The following is a 15,145-nucleotide window of genomic DNA, read 5'->3' as shown; positions in this document are numbered from 1 at the left end:
ATAGAAATTAGAAACAGCTGTTAGATGTACCTTAATTGTGGAAAAATTCAATCCTATATCAAAGAAAGGGGTTAGGAAATGTAAAACCTGAAGGTAAAGCATCCAAAAAAGGGATCAAAGCAAGAATGAATGACCCATAATTTTATTTATTTATTTAACATCTGTTAACCAGGAAAGTCCGACTAAGACAGAGCCTATTTTCAGCAGAGGCCCGGGGAGAAACACTCCAGGCGCATATCTTTGGAATGCGGGAGGAAACCCACGTGAACACAGGGAGGACATGTAGACTTCACACAGAAGGCACCCCAGCCGAGAATCAAACAGGAGAACCTCTTGGTGTGAGGTGACGATGTTAACCACTGCATCACTGTGCGACATATAAGAAAAGCTATTTTCCATTTGCACTTACACACTCTTCGGACAGATAACTTTGGAATGCTGTAAGGCTCTGGACCACCCTGGATGGGTATACTGGGTCCATGATCTTTACTAGAATTGTAGGTGAGGCCTGCTGGATGGGTGGGAAAGGAGAAGTGGGAGCGAATCCAAAGGCAGAGGCTTCTTTGTGAGGGAAGGCCACAACAAAGAGAACCAAAGAACTGTCACTTTGCAAGTTAGGTGTCCTGGATGGATTTCATCATTAGTGGAGTTGGGGAAACTATACAGAGTAGCCAGCACTTTCTGGTGAAAGACAACATCCCACAGGTTCTGTCCTGGTTGGTGGGGGTGAGTTGCGGCAGCTGGTGTTGGCTGGAGATGCAAAAAGGCTTCCCCGGTGACAGAACAACACCTGTACTACTGGTGTGCTGAGGAACCGCTCAAGAAAATTCTGGATGCACTTGCTCAGCCTGTCCGCTAGGCAAATGAACTGATGAGGTATGTGCATTAGCATCAGTAAGCATTGCATGGAAGATTGCCCACTCCACACACCCATGGTTTCCCAACATAAAGGATAGGATATCATGCCACCTTAATTGCTGATATACTACTATACCTCCTTGTCGTCCTTTTGGATGTATATAACACTCTGGGAAAGGAGGCCCTGGAATCCCTGCAAAACTAGGAGAACCATCCTCATCATCAGTATGCTGATGAGCAAAGTGGCCTCCTGAAAGAGCCATATTCCTTGGGCCATATATCTACAGCAATGCCTCCTTCATCCAAGGGTAGAGGTGTCTATTGTAACAGTGGCTGCTGGAAGTAGATAAACAAAAGGCATTCCTACAATTAGGTCTAGCTGTCCAGCCATCAGTGGAAGGTTTTCTTGCATTCAAGTGACACATGAATGGTTTTGTTCATATTGTGTTCTAGATGGACCCACAGTACTCTAACAGGCCACTGTAAAACCCTCATGGAATATATGGCTTGTTACACTAGGTAGATTGTGACTACTTTCAGCCCCAGAGCCTTGAGAATTAGAAATGCTGTTGAGACAAAAAATATCCAATAAGTGAATAATCAGCCTGAACTGGAAAGATCCTGTCTTGAGTGAGTCTAGCTATCATGTGTATGGCGTCCGAATGGTATCTGACGACTAATAGGTTTTGTGTAGGTTCTGGATGTGATCTGTCCTTGTGTATCACAATTTCTAGTGAAAGACAAAGTTGGAATAAATAACATTTTGCTTTTTTTTTTTTTTTATTTCAGACAAAAAGGTTTTATTAAAGTGGCACATTACAAACATACAAAGGGTGGCACAATGACACAGCAGATAACATTGATGCCTCACAGGACCAGGTTCCTCAGTTCGATTCTTGGCTGGGGTGCCTTCTATGTGGAGTCTGCATGGGTTTCCTCTGGGTGCTCTGGTTTCCTCCCACATTCCAAAGACAAGTGGACTGGACACTCTAAATTGGCCATAGGTTTGATTATGGTGTGGAAGAAATACAGCAACAGGGCTAGACCCTACAGTGTAAACCCTGGCTCTAGAGAATTGTTACTGTTGAAGTGACACCCCAACCCCATGTGCAAAAAAAAAAAAAAAAAAAAAGAATAAAGGGGGGAAAATGGGTTGTGGATGGATGAATGAACAGATGAATTATAAACATAAAAAATCAGAAGCATAGAACTTAACTCCATGACAGGGAATTGATGGAAAAACCTGTAAACAGTGATACAAAGACCAAAAGTAGCATAAGAAAAACGTTGACTAGCAGGCAAAAATCTATGTACGCAAACCTCAGAGCTATGAGTACACTGATATAAATTTTAACTGAAAAAAAGGTGATGTGAACAGTAATGAAAGAAATTATACTATAGTATACTTGTATGAATACAGTGGGTTCTCCAGTAATAGGAGCTGGACCATGGAATAAACCTTAGACAGAGGAAAATGTATTGTCTCATGTATCCCACTTTCTCAATGTCTTAACTATCTCTCAAATCTTTCAGAAGACTACAAATTGATTTAGTGAGACAATCTGTTTCAGAGAAGGGACAGTCAACAAGTGATGAAGCTCTCAATCTCTCTCGCTCTGGTCCTTGTTTTTACTGCACTGCTTGATTTGTGGAGATATATCAGGTCTTGGAATGCTGGATCACAAATGGCCCAAAATGCAAGGCAGAGATTGTCCCTAAGGAGTCTACAGGACACTGAATATAAGAAGAGTCTCCTGGCAGCTAAAGTCTTTTAGGCCCATGATCTTTTTTGTTAACAACCTCTGGCATCTCTTTGACTGACTGCTATGGGTAGTGTATAGTAAGATGCATTCCAAAAGGGCACTGCATTCTATGATGTTCCTGGTCAATGCATTAATAAAGACTGGTAAGGTCTTCTTTGGATCTTGGGAAGATGCCCTTTGCAATCAGCTGTGCCAGATAACATCTTCTAACTACTAGTGCAACATGATGATCAAAGGAGAACGAATTATTGGTGCCTTACATCATCTTCATTTTGCATTGGGGTGTTGTCTATACTATAAGCTGCACTGAAAGATTGTTTATAAAATGCAACAATATTCTGCTTTTAGCCTTTCATTTTAGCCTATTTTCTTTGCACCAGCTATTAAAATGTGCAAGTTCAAGCTGTAGTTTCTCCATGCATGTCGTGGTAGAATAAGTACCACCTTGTGTCTCTCCTGAAAAGAAGCTACTAGCCTAGTGGGATTAACCCGGTCAACAAAGAATGAAGGACTGTCAGAAGGAGATTTGAAGATGACACCCAGTTTACAATCATCCACAAACCTGGTTAACCACAGGTCCCGGTTTGATTTGGATATCAGAGAAGTGCAAGCCAAATGATGTAGTACCTAGTATAGCTCCCTGAAGAATGTCACCGTTTACCCTTATGCTCTCTGAGTACATGCATGCCACAGTCACTGTGTTGGTTCTGTTCCTCAGCCAATATGCTAGCCATCTAACTACACAGGAATAAATTTGGAGCACATTTAGCTTGTTAATAATGCTTGCAAGTGGTATGGTATCAAATGCTTTGGTGAGGTCAATATATGTTGTATGCATAGCATAACAGCTGTCCACGGCTTGTGCTACTTGCTTGAAGCAGTTTACTACATTCACTAGACAGGATCTACCTAGGCATCAAGTCTTATAAGAATTTTAACATTGTAGCTTATCAAATCTGTTATCACCCTTTCCAAGGCATTGTGGATGAGGCTTGTCAGGTTAATGCGTCTATATTTTTCTGGGTATGTGGTGGAATCACCTTATGAAGTACCATCACACCTGCTGTGCACCATACCTCAGGGACAAAGCCAGAGGCTAAGCCTCAGGCTGAATAGCTGTAGGAGCGTGTCCACCAGCACATGTTCAGTGCTGTTCAGTAGCAAGTGGGTAGGCAGTCAGGTCCCATGAATAATGTTTGTTTTTTTTTTTGTTTGTTTGTTTGTTTTTAATTTTGGAAAGTACCTTTAGCACATATTCTTTTGTGATGATAAACCACAGAATATATAGGGCTTTATATTGTTGAGGTGGCACTCTGAAAAAAAAATCTGGAGCAATTTTGGGTGTTATTTCTGATCTTCCTAAGTAAAGTATTTGTAGTTATCCTTAACTTTTGATTACAAGTTTACTGGATGCCCTTGTTTTCATGATGGTATTTTTCAGTGCCTGTGATAATTTTCTGATGTTGACCCTGATTTATGGGACTTTAGTGCTATTTATTCTAAGAAGCTTTTTGCGTTTATTGTATTATTTATGCATGTGGACCACCAAGTATGTTTGCTCTTAAACTTACTATTTTGTTTGATTCTGGTGTGAAATTTCAGGTTAATAAATTTATCTAGGTGAGCATACAATTTATTTGCACCACTGTGTCAACATTTTGGGGGCAATAGTTATACTTGGAATTTTCAGACTTCAAACATACTAGCCTCCTGCAATTATATGGTGAAGTCTTTGAATACTGTGATTTTCACATCTGATGGTTTGAGGATTTTGAAGAAGGTTACCAGATCATGGTCAGACTTAAATGGAGAAGGATGCACCAGTGGGAAGTGCATACATATATCTTTAAAGACCAGATCAAGAATATTTTGTCATCTAGTGGGTTCTTTCTCAGTTTAGTACAGGCAGTTCTTGTTTATGAAATCAATAAATTCTGGAGCATAATCTACTTTTGAGGCATAGGCATTCCAAGCTTATTGAATGGTAGTTAAAGCCACCCAGATGGAGTTCCTGAGTATCTGAAGTTCGGTATACTTAGTAATCTAATGCAGTTTTCAGCAGGCATTATGAGGGTCCTGTAATATACAAAGATCTATTGATATTTAGTTTTATTTAGTGTAATTTCTATCTCAATAAGTTTCTATCTCAATAAGTTTGGTTTGTGGATCTCTAGGAATGTGCCTTGAGGTAATGCGGCCTTTAACAAATACGGATACTTCACTACAATTCCAGTTGGGTATAAAGGTGTGGATAAGGACAAACCTAGCAGTACTACCTTGATATTGTCTGGTTTTTGATTTGTTTTGTTTTTTAGGTTGGGAGACCCATTAGCTAGACTCTGCCTAAAAAGGCACTATGAAGTCAGCAATGGCTTTAGTCAGCATATGGAAGTCTTGGATTGTGATGAGCAAGCCACCCTTGGCGAAAGCAAGTAGGACTATGCAGTAAGTCTTCCCAAGCTGACACATAATGGATCCCCTTAAATGAAAGCACTTATTCATTCAATTGTTGAAACCAAGCATCTTTTCTTTGTATCCTTGCATCATTCTTGGAGAAGGAAGGCTTCTGTTCAATCCCACAGTCTTTCCTGTATTTCTAACATGCAAGCACAGCTCAGAAATTTCCCTCTGCATACCCTTCAAGGATTTGTGTACCAGGTCATTTATACCCACAAAGATGACCTCCAAGCCATAGTCATACTTGTTAGGCATAAGGACCCTTGCAATTTCAGCGATCTTAGCACTTGAAAAACAGTACAGTCGGTCTCTGCCTGACTATGGAGTTACCCATCACCAATACAATTTTATTAGCTGATGGTTTATGTGCACTGGGCTTGGGGACAATTTTTTTTCTGGTGACTCTCAGTTATGGATATAGTAGTATGTGCTGTGGTGTTTGAATTCCGCCGAGTCCTAGCCTTGTTTGGTAATTAAGGCTTAGGCAAGGTCTTTAAAAACCTCAATATATGATAGGTTTCTAAGAATTTTTGTGGGGAGTGTTCCAAATGTGTTTGATGCAAACTGTGCTCATATGTGAGAGTGATGCCTCTATCTTAGCTAAATAATACTTGCATCTCTCACACATAGTTTGTGACAAGATAAGCAATAGATAATTTTCTATGAGTATCAGGCAAATGTTATGTTTCCTAAATAAACTAAGTGCTATGAGGCTGGCAATGGAGGTAAGACAAGCTGGTCAACCTATTAAATGTAACATTATACAAATATTGACAAAAGAAGGTATCTTTAAGTTGGTGCTAAATGTGATCCAAGTCTATTTAGACCTTAATATTTGAAAATAATCTCCTTACTGATATTTAGCTACACTGCCTGTTAATACAGAAACCAGTGAACGCAGAAGAACTAAGCAAATAATCTACCATTACTTAGTCACACACAAAAATAAAGACAACAAGAAAAAAAAAAAAAAAAAAACTAAGTCCGAGGTTTCCCATTCTTCTAAAATAATCTGGTTTTATTTGTCTTAGATGAGCTTTTTTATCCAAAAACTACATTAATGGAATCAAAATGTCTCTGTTTGGTTTTAACTTATGCAAAAAAAAAAAAAAAAAAAAAAAAAACAAACCCCACAACTGGAGACCACAGTAGGATGAGCATATAAATAATTTACTGAAGCTTCTGGTACCTCGGCATTTCACCTTCATGGAATACATTAGAATGTATTAAGAAAACACCATCCTTATATACACATGTACCAGTTACCAACTAATCAATTAAAAATTTTCAAAATTAACTTATTAAGGAAACCCACATAGAATGCTTAAAGAAATACAGCCCTATGCCGACAGTAAATGTGCACACATGTAAATGCATACAATTAAATAAATACACACAAAATTTCATATTTAAATATCTAAAAAGTTAAATTATTATCCAAATTCATGCCATTAGGAAATAATGCACGACAATTAATAAACATTCTGCATTCAAGTCTACTGAGTTGCCTTTTGAAATTGCCCCCGTTAGCCACAGGTTGTGCTAGAACACTAAAGAACAGGCTACTAAATAACCCCTCATGTTTGGACAGAGATTCTCCGTTGCTTTTTTTAAAGCTGTCTCGCTATGTTAAACCCATTTAACATAGCGAAACAGTTTGCAAAAAGCAACGGAGATCTTGCTTTCTCCGTTGCTTTTGCCCACAGCTCTGATGTACTGCGTAGACATACACATGCACAGTATATCAAAACTGCCGCAGAATACCAGACAGCTGCGGAAGGGTAGCAAGAAGGCATTATACAATGCCATTATTTAAGAAAAATAATTATTTTTTTTCTTAAATAATGTCATTAATATAATAACAACCACTTCTGGGTGTGGGTAATGCTGGATTTACCCACAGTTGGCTTTGTTTGGCCACTTGGGCTTCGCCCTTGTGACCAAACCACACCAACCGTGGGTAAATCCAGCATTAGCCACACCCAGGCGTGGGTTATTGCTATATTATTTTTTGAGGAAAACCCATCTTTCCCAATACAATAAACAGAAATCTATCATTTACTCTAGCAAATACCTTCTCAGTGTCTAAACAGGCTATACTAAGGGGCCTGTCAAACACAGAAGTAAGTTCAGTAAAAGGAAACAATCATAGTAAAGCCTGGAATAAACCCTGCTTGATCCAGATATATTACAATGGGAAGAAGCATTGCAAATCTGTGAAGTAATGAGGAAAAATTCTTACAGTCAAGGTTTAAAACTGGGATTGGATAATAAGACCTAACCCTCCCTGGCTTTGGCAACAACAACAGTAGCTTCCTTCTAGGAGGAATGGACTTCTGTGGAGTTAAGGATATCATTAGTTAATTTTTTACATTCACAAAGTGATCTCCCTTTAAAAAAGCTTCGAGTGGGAGTCCATCAGGACTAGGAGTCACCTTTCTTGACAATAGTCTTGGATATCTCTCCCGTTGTGAAGGGAATATGTATCAGCTTGGACTGAGGATAGCTTAAAAAGAGCAATTGAATTTAAGTTTTCAGCTATTTTTAAAGATGAAGGGAGCTTGTGAAGATCTTCAGAATAAAGCTTAGACTAAAACTGTGAGAAAATTTGCATTACACATTGTGGGGAGGTAATCATCTCATCAGTGTCCAGGATGCAGGAGAGTAGTCCTGCAGAGTATCTTTCAGTGCTGGGCATTTTTATGGTGCATGCAGAAGACTGTGTGCAATAATAAGTTGAGTATGTTAAATAATCTGGTAGCTCAAGCCAGTTTAGTTGTTTTAGGGCTACTTTATTGTAACAGGTGGAAGGTTTAGCTTTAAGTGCAGTATATAGGTTTTTTAAGAATAGGTGATGTACATTAAAAGGGATGAAAGCAGGTAGGTAAATGCTAGTGCTTGCTTTGCATCATCCGTCAAGTAGTGCTTGGTTCTGCCGACTGAGATGACTTTCTGGTGTGTGTGTGCTTTATTTTAATGGCTTGCAATATGTTTTGGGCAAATTTAAGGTTACTGTCAATTAAAATGGCAGAAGTTTTTGTTTGGATTATGGTTTCAATTTTTGTGTCGTTGGATGAGGTCATTTTGAAAGATTACGTTTCATTTTGGTATTGTTTAAGGGTGAAAGTATATATATTTTTTTCAGAGTTAAAAATAGGTTTGTATCTTTTAGACAAGTTTTGATAGTAGTGAAAGAATTTTTGGTGATATCTTAAAGTGCTGGTAGGAATGGGGCTGCACCTATAAGGGTTTCGCCATCAGCATATTGAACTATGCTGGCAAGGTGGGTGACACTAAGTAGTTTGTTTATAATAATGCTGACTAAGAGGAGGCCTAATATTGATCCTTGTGGGATGCTGATAAGTGAATGGTAAGAAGACATACAGATTTTGTTTCTGTTTCATTGGTTGCTATCTTGTCAGTCAGACAGTTACAGAACAATGAGACGACATGCTAGGTGAGGTCAAGGGATGAAAGTTCAGTAACACGTTGTTGATGGAATTTGGTGTCAAATGTTTTGATAAATCAAAGGATAGTGAAGATGCCAAGTTGCTGTCATTCCTATGTTGGTTTATGATATCAGTAATCACTCTATAGCCATTGTGTCATGGATGTATAACCCGTAAGGGCTTGGTTTTCATTCACTGAGAAAATCTTGGTTCTGATGCCATGTTAGAAGTCACTATATCAAATTCATAATTTTCTGTTAGTCAAATCAGTAACGTCAGGATTCAGCATTAGCTCTTGCATACAATTAATTTTATTAGCACTAATATGGCAGCAATGATGTTAACACTTCAACATCTTTGCACCCAACTGACTACACTTCAGAATTAGCAATGCATTATGATTTAGGCCATTTGTTACAATGGCTGCACCACACACACACACACACACACACACACACACACACACACACTAGAAAGTCAATATCATTTACAGCTGGAAAATGCCTATCATTTCAGTTAACTACTGCTGAGGAGTACCACTCAAATCTGGAATTCATCCAAGATTTAAAGACTTCAAAACATATCTCATCAATGGCTTCCATCCATCCAAACTGATTCTAACTTATCAGATACAATCTCAACTTCAGTTTACCCTCAGAAATTTTTCAAAATGCGTCTGTAAGGTATGTAATGAAAACATTGCCATATCACGTTTCTCTCCTCACAAGTGATGTCCTTGATACTACTTTCCATAGCTACTAAAGGGGAGTAATAATGCTGTCAAGAGAAACCCTTCAGAGTTGCCCAATTCAGATAAAATAAAGGTGCAATTCTTCAATGACCCTTTACTGCTGGCTTACAGTAAGTGTTTATAAAGTCTTGTTTAATGCACAAGACAGCAAGAAAATATTTATTTTGCATTTAGCAATTTTAAAGACTTGTTATTCTCCTTTTCTACTACCAAAGAAAACAACCCAGAAACATGCTTTTATCTGTAGCATTCATAAGTGGACATCATATGGGATTACGACATGTTGCAATAGAAGTGAGCACCCAAGATAACACAAACAATGTGTGTGACATTAAGAGGATGGGAGAAATGTAATTAAGCAGAAAGCAAACTATAAAGAAGCAAAGCTCTTGCTTCCAGTTATTCTTAAGAGCACTGTCTAATCCTCATCCGCAACCTTAATGTAAATATGGAGATTAAGACTTCAGGCCAGTCTCTATCTTCCTAACTTTGGGTAAAACTCTCAAAATACCAATTTGCAGTCAATCAAACCATCCCCTCCAAAACTGCAAATCTTGTCATGTCACCAACATAAAATCTGGGTTGAGAGAAGCTCTACTGTCCCTTAACAGACAATGTTGTTGTGTCTTTCGGCTTTTCCTGGTTACGGGTCGCCACAGCGGAACTCCGGTCCGCTAATGATTGGTAGTTGATTTGTACATGCCGAGTTACCAGCCTTGATGCACAACCTTCAACGAAGGTACGCCCATTCACGCATGTCTCCACGCAGAAGACGCTCTAGCTGAGAATCAAACCAGACAGCGTTTTACTGTGAGGCGACAACGCTACCGCAGCACCACCACCACTGGTCATATTGTAAAAAAAAAAAAAAAAAACAGGACAGAGGACTTCTCACTGGTTTCACCTTTATTGACCTAGCAAAAGTATTCAACACAGTAGATCATACATTCCTGCACAATCATCTCCTCACAGCCAGTATAAGCCCTCAAACATCCATGTGGTTTAATGACTTCCTCTGTAGTAGATACTTTATAGGCTCATAGGTAGGTACTAGGCTACTGGCTCTAGGGCCTATATACGCCTAGCCAAACGGTACCTTGGCTTTCGCCACCCAAGAAAATTATTTTCCTGTGCCTCTGTTGAGCAGAGCCACAGAAGTGATGCCCGGGGTGAATTTCCTATCTCCCAACCAATCATCAAGATTTTTCTTGAAGAGTGCTAATAAGGAGCTTTGTTTGATATAGATAGGTAGTTTGTTCCAGAGTATGGGAAGTCTCCGGGACAGGAATCTATCCCTCCAGCATGTTCTGTTTATTGTGCTGACAAGGTTTATGTCTCTACAGCATGTAGCTTGGAGGGACTGGGATTTCTTTAAGTGGAGCATGTCCAACAGCTCTGAGTTTGACATAGCTTTGTGTGTTAGGCAGAGATCGCCTTTGAGTAGGCGATATGCGACGGAGTAAAGCTGGAGTTTTTTGAGACGGTCTGCATAAGGCATCTGTTTGAGGACAGTAATCCTCTTTGTGAGGTATTTCTGCGGCCTTTCCAGTTGTTGTAGATGTCTTGTGAGGTACATACCAAAAGGGGCGTTGTACTCTATAATGGGTCTAATGAGTGACGAGTAGAGGGGAACAATGACCTCTTTTTTCCTGGATAAGAAACATTTTGTGATGAAGTGTGCCACGTAGAAGGATTTCCTGACTACTGTGGCGATGTGACTATCAAAGGGATGACAATGCACTTTTTGGCATTGAGCTTAAGGCCATGGCTTTGACACCAGGCATCTTTCTCAGTGAGACCCTTTTGTAGGATGTCCACATCGTTAGGAGTTTTGATTATGGCTCCTAGTTTGCAGTCATCTGCGAACTTCATTAGCCAAAGACCTTCGGTGTTAGCCTGTACTTCAGAGAAGTAGATACCAAACAGGAGAGGATCTAGGACTGAACCCCGAGGTACTCCACTTGTCACTGGTCTGAAGTTGGATTTCGAGTCTGCTACTTTCACAATGTGGGTTCTGTCAGTGAGCCAGTTGGCAACCCATCTTGTGACATAGGGATTTATACCTAGTTTAGAAAGTTCATCTATAATTCCAGAGTCGGGGATGGTGTTGAAAGCCTTGGCAAGACCTACATAAGCTGTGTGAACCACCTTACCCTCATCTATGGCATTGGTGACCGCTTCAAAGAAGTCTATCAGGTTTAGAAGACATAATCTGCCTTTTACAAACCCGAACTGGGTGGAGTCCAGAGTTTGGAGATTACCAACGTCATTGTGTATAAGTTCCATAGCCTTAAAGACCAGGCTCGTCAGGCTAATGGGGCGGTACTTCCCAGGGTCCATGGTGGCTCCCCCTTTGTGGAGTGGAATAACCATCGCTGTGCGCCATTCAGTGGGCACAAAGCCTGAGGTGAGGCTATGACTGAACATGGTACTTAGGTGGGGTGCCAGTTCGTTCTGTAGTTTGTGTAGAACGCAGCCTGGGATGTTGTCAGGTCCCATGTATGCTGTGTTCTTGGCTTTGGATAGAGTGTTTTTTACCTGTGCAGCCGTGATTACAGGAACTTTGCATTCTTCCGGTATAGAGATGGGCCCTTTAGGGGATGAGAGGGGGGTAAGGTTAGCACTGAAACTATCTTCCAGGATGTTGGCAATATCAGTTGGTTCTGTATATTTAGTGCCAGTGTGCTGTAACTCAGAGCAGATCTGAGTGTTGCCATTCAGATTCTTGACATAGCTATAGAATGCTTTGTGGTTGTCTTTAGAATCAGTGGCAATTTTGTTTTTGTAACTAGCTTTGGATGATTTTATGAGGGATCTCAGTTTCTTACTGAGGCTGACCACAGAGTTCCTCCAATCATGGGATTTTACTCTTTTTTGCAGCAGTTTCTTTCTTCTGTTGTAGAGTTTATGGCAGGGGACCAACAGATTGGTTTCCTTTTTTTGGAGGATAGCATCTTGCTTCTGTTAGGGAATGCATGATCCATGCATTTGTGTAAGTGCTTATAAAGTGCATTTGTGTAGGATTCAGCAGTCGTACCTCTATTATCTGTTAGCATGGGTGCCGTGAAGTTTGCCACTTCTGTCTTAAGAAGCATGAAGTTGGCTTTGGAGAAATGTTTTACGGTGGTTTCCCTAATGAGGGGTGGGGGCGGGATGTGGATGTCTAGGGTGATTAGCTTGTGGTCGGATCTGACCAACAAGGAATTGACCTCTGGTGTGGAACACCGGTTGCCCATGTTGGCAATGACCAGGTCTAGCATATTGCTGCCCTTGGTGGATAAGTTGATCCAGGGCGCCGGAATTTATGAATTCCAGAAAACGTTGAGCTAAAGAGTTGGTACATGAGTAGCTTCAGCCTCACCAGCAGCCCCCACTGTGAAAGATATCCCTCAGAGGTCTGTACTGTCACCCACACTGTTCTCCCTACTTAATAAAGAAACTCCCAACAGACCTCTAAGTACTGTCAATCATTTCGCTCTTAACCCAAAGAAAACCAAAACAATGCTGTTGGAGACACCATACAAACTCAGTAAAGTTTGTACTAGCTAGAAAATTTCAGACAATAAAAAAAGAAAGTACAACTGTGCAAATAAAATTACCGTAACAGGAGATGTTTAAATAGATCACTACTGCAGTAGCCTAAGTTATATGGAACATATCCTGACAAGGATCAGATGTTTAGCCAGCTTGCAAAGCTTCAGGGCATCTTCCATGTGCTCCATACATCCGATGAGGCATGAGTGTATGTCATGTTAAGCACCCACACACACACACACACACACACACACAAGCAGGGATGCTAGTGTCCTGAAGTCAAAAAGTATGTGTTACGACATGAGAGGGCTGATAGGACTTCTCACTGTAGCAAAAAACAGAAAGGAGGTGGGGTGGAAGGATGGTGTTTTTACTAGAACAGTTATCTATTTGTACATCTACTATTACAAGCTTACTTACTCAGCTGTACTATGTTCGTCACTAGATGACTGTTGCAGTAGCCTAAGCTACATGGGACAAATACCAATGTTTAGATAAAAACAATGAAGAAGGGTTAGGATCAGAGTGTGGGAGCCCCTGGATTACAGTCCTAGGAAATCCTGCCTTGGCCCTAGAGAAGAGCATACTACTATTATGCTTGGTACAAGTATGCAAACAAGACTAAGTTGCTACCTCTAGAAAGTTTCTAGAGTCCACCTCTTTCCAAAATACTGCCGATGTAGCCACAACCCTAGTAGAATGGGCTCTGACTTTTCTTGGAAGGGACCTACCATGATGAGAATAGCAACACTGGCCAGCATGGAAGAACCATATGGATACACTTTGAGTTGACACTGATCATCCTTCTCTTTTTACCTTCAAAAACAGAGAATAACTGATATGAGCTTCTGAAGTCTTTTGTCCTGTTAATATAGTATCTTAGTTATCTGTGGGCATCCACAGTGTGCAGAATGTTCTTTCGCTCTCTCTTATTTTTTGTTTTAGAGAAGAATATATGGAGATGAACAGATCAAACAAACTCAGAAACCATTATTGGCATGAAAGAATGCTTATTTTTTACTGATACCCTATATTAATAAAAGGTGAGATGAGGGAATGCCCATAAGAGCTTGCATTTTGATACCCATCTAGCTGATGTCACAGCAATGAGCAAAACTATTTTCCAAGTTATTAACTTTAAAATCAGCCTTGTGAACTGGCTCAAAAGGAAAACATGTAAGCTTTTCTACTACAACGTTAAAATTCCAAGGAGAAGTTACCTGTTTTCTAGATGGACAGATATTTAGCATCACATTCAAGAATTGCTTCACTTAGTAAGAAAGTGGGAGATCCATGGGGAGACAGGCAGAAATATCTGATAGGTGAATCTTTATAGAAGAGTAAGAAAATATAGGTTTTAGCAACTCACACACACAGTGCAGAGCCAATGCTGGTTTGTATCTTAAAGAGATCTTGGTTCATCTTAAGACACCAACTAGAAAATCTCTTCTACTTTGCCATATATGACTTCGTAGTAGCAGGTTTCTTAGCCTCCAGGAATATCTGCCGCAGGTCATCAGGAAAAAATAGCACCTAAAAGGTAGTGAAACTCCATCATCCAGACCGTGAGCTGAAGGCTGGGGTAAGATCAGTGTAAGTCCATCCTGAGAGTCCTGTAATGAAGCTTGTGGTAATTCCCCCTGGCCATTTTCAAAAGAAGGGAGAGCTACTGTTGCCTGGGCCAAAAGGGAGTTACCAGTTTTATTTCTGGAGTCTCCTTTTAGATTTTTAAAAGGACTCTGCTTATCACAGGAAATTGAGGAAAGGCATACAGAAACATTCCTGTCCATTGAAAAGAAATGGCATCTGTCCTTTCCCAGTTTTCATAGGTTCATAGGTTCATACTAGGCTATCTGCCCTAGGGCATTTATAAGCCTAGCCAGAATGTGTTTGGCTTTCGCCACCCATTATAAATTTATTTTGCTATGCCCTTTTTCCAGGTTAGTATACTGTGCCTCTGTCTAACAGTGACACAGAAGTGATACCCGGGGTAAACCTACGATCTCCCATCCACTCATCAAGATTCCTCTTGAAGAGAGTCAATGAGGGACTCTGCCTAACCTGGACTGGGATTTTATTCCAGAGTGAAGGGAGCCTCTGGGTTATGAATATGTCCCTCCAGCATGTCCTATTTATTTCAGTGCTGAGGTTCAAGTCTCTCGAGCGCGTAGCTCGATGGGATTTGGATTTTCTGAGGTGCAGCATGTCCATTAATTCCGGGTTGGACATGGCTTTATACGTCAGGCACAGATCGCCTCTGAACAGGCGGTATGCCACTGAGTAGAGCTGGAGTTTCTTTAACCGGGCAGCATATGGCATCTGTTTGAGCCCTT

At 40.3% G+C, this 15,145-nt stretch overlaps 1 protein-coding gene across 1 annotated transcript in view; it reads right to left on the bottom strand.

The window, feature by feature from the left end:
• Positions 1 to 15,145, bottom strand: part of ZC3H3 (zinc finger CCCH-type containing 3) — a 3,466,749-nt gene that overhangs the window by 803,490 nt on the left and 2,648,114 nt on the right. The window lies entirely within an intron of this gene.

Source organism: Protopterus annectens, chromosome 3.part1, assembly GCF_019279795.1.
Source record: "Protopterus annectens isolate FY-2018-M chromosome 3.part1, PAN1.0, whole genome shotgun sequence".
NCBI lineage: Eukaryota > Metazoa > Chordata > Ceratodontiformes > Protopteridae > Protopterus > Protopterus annectens.
This window is presented reverse-complemented; position numbering and strand designations above follow the sequence as displayed.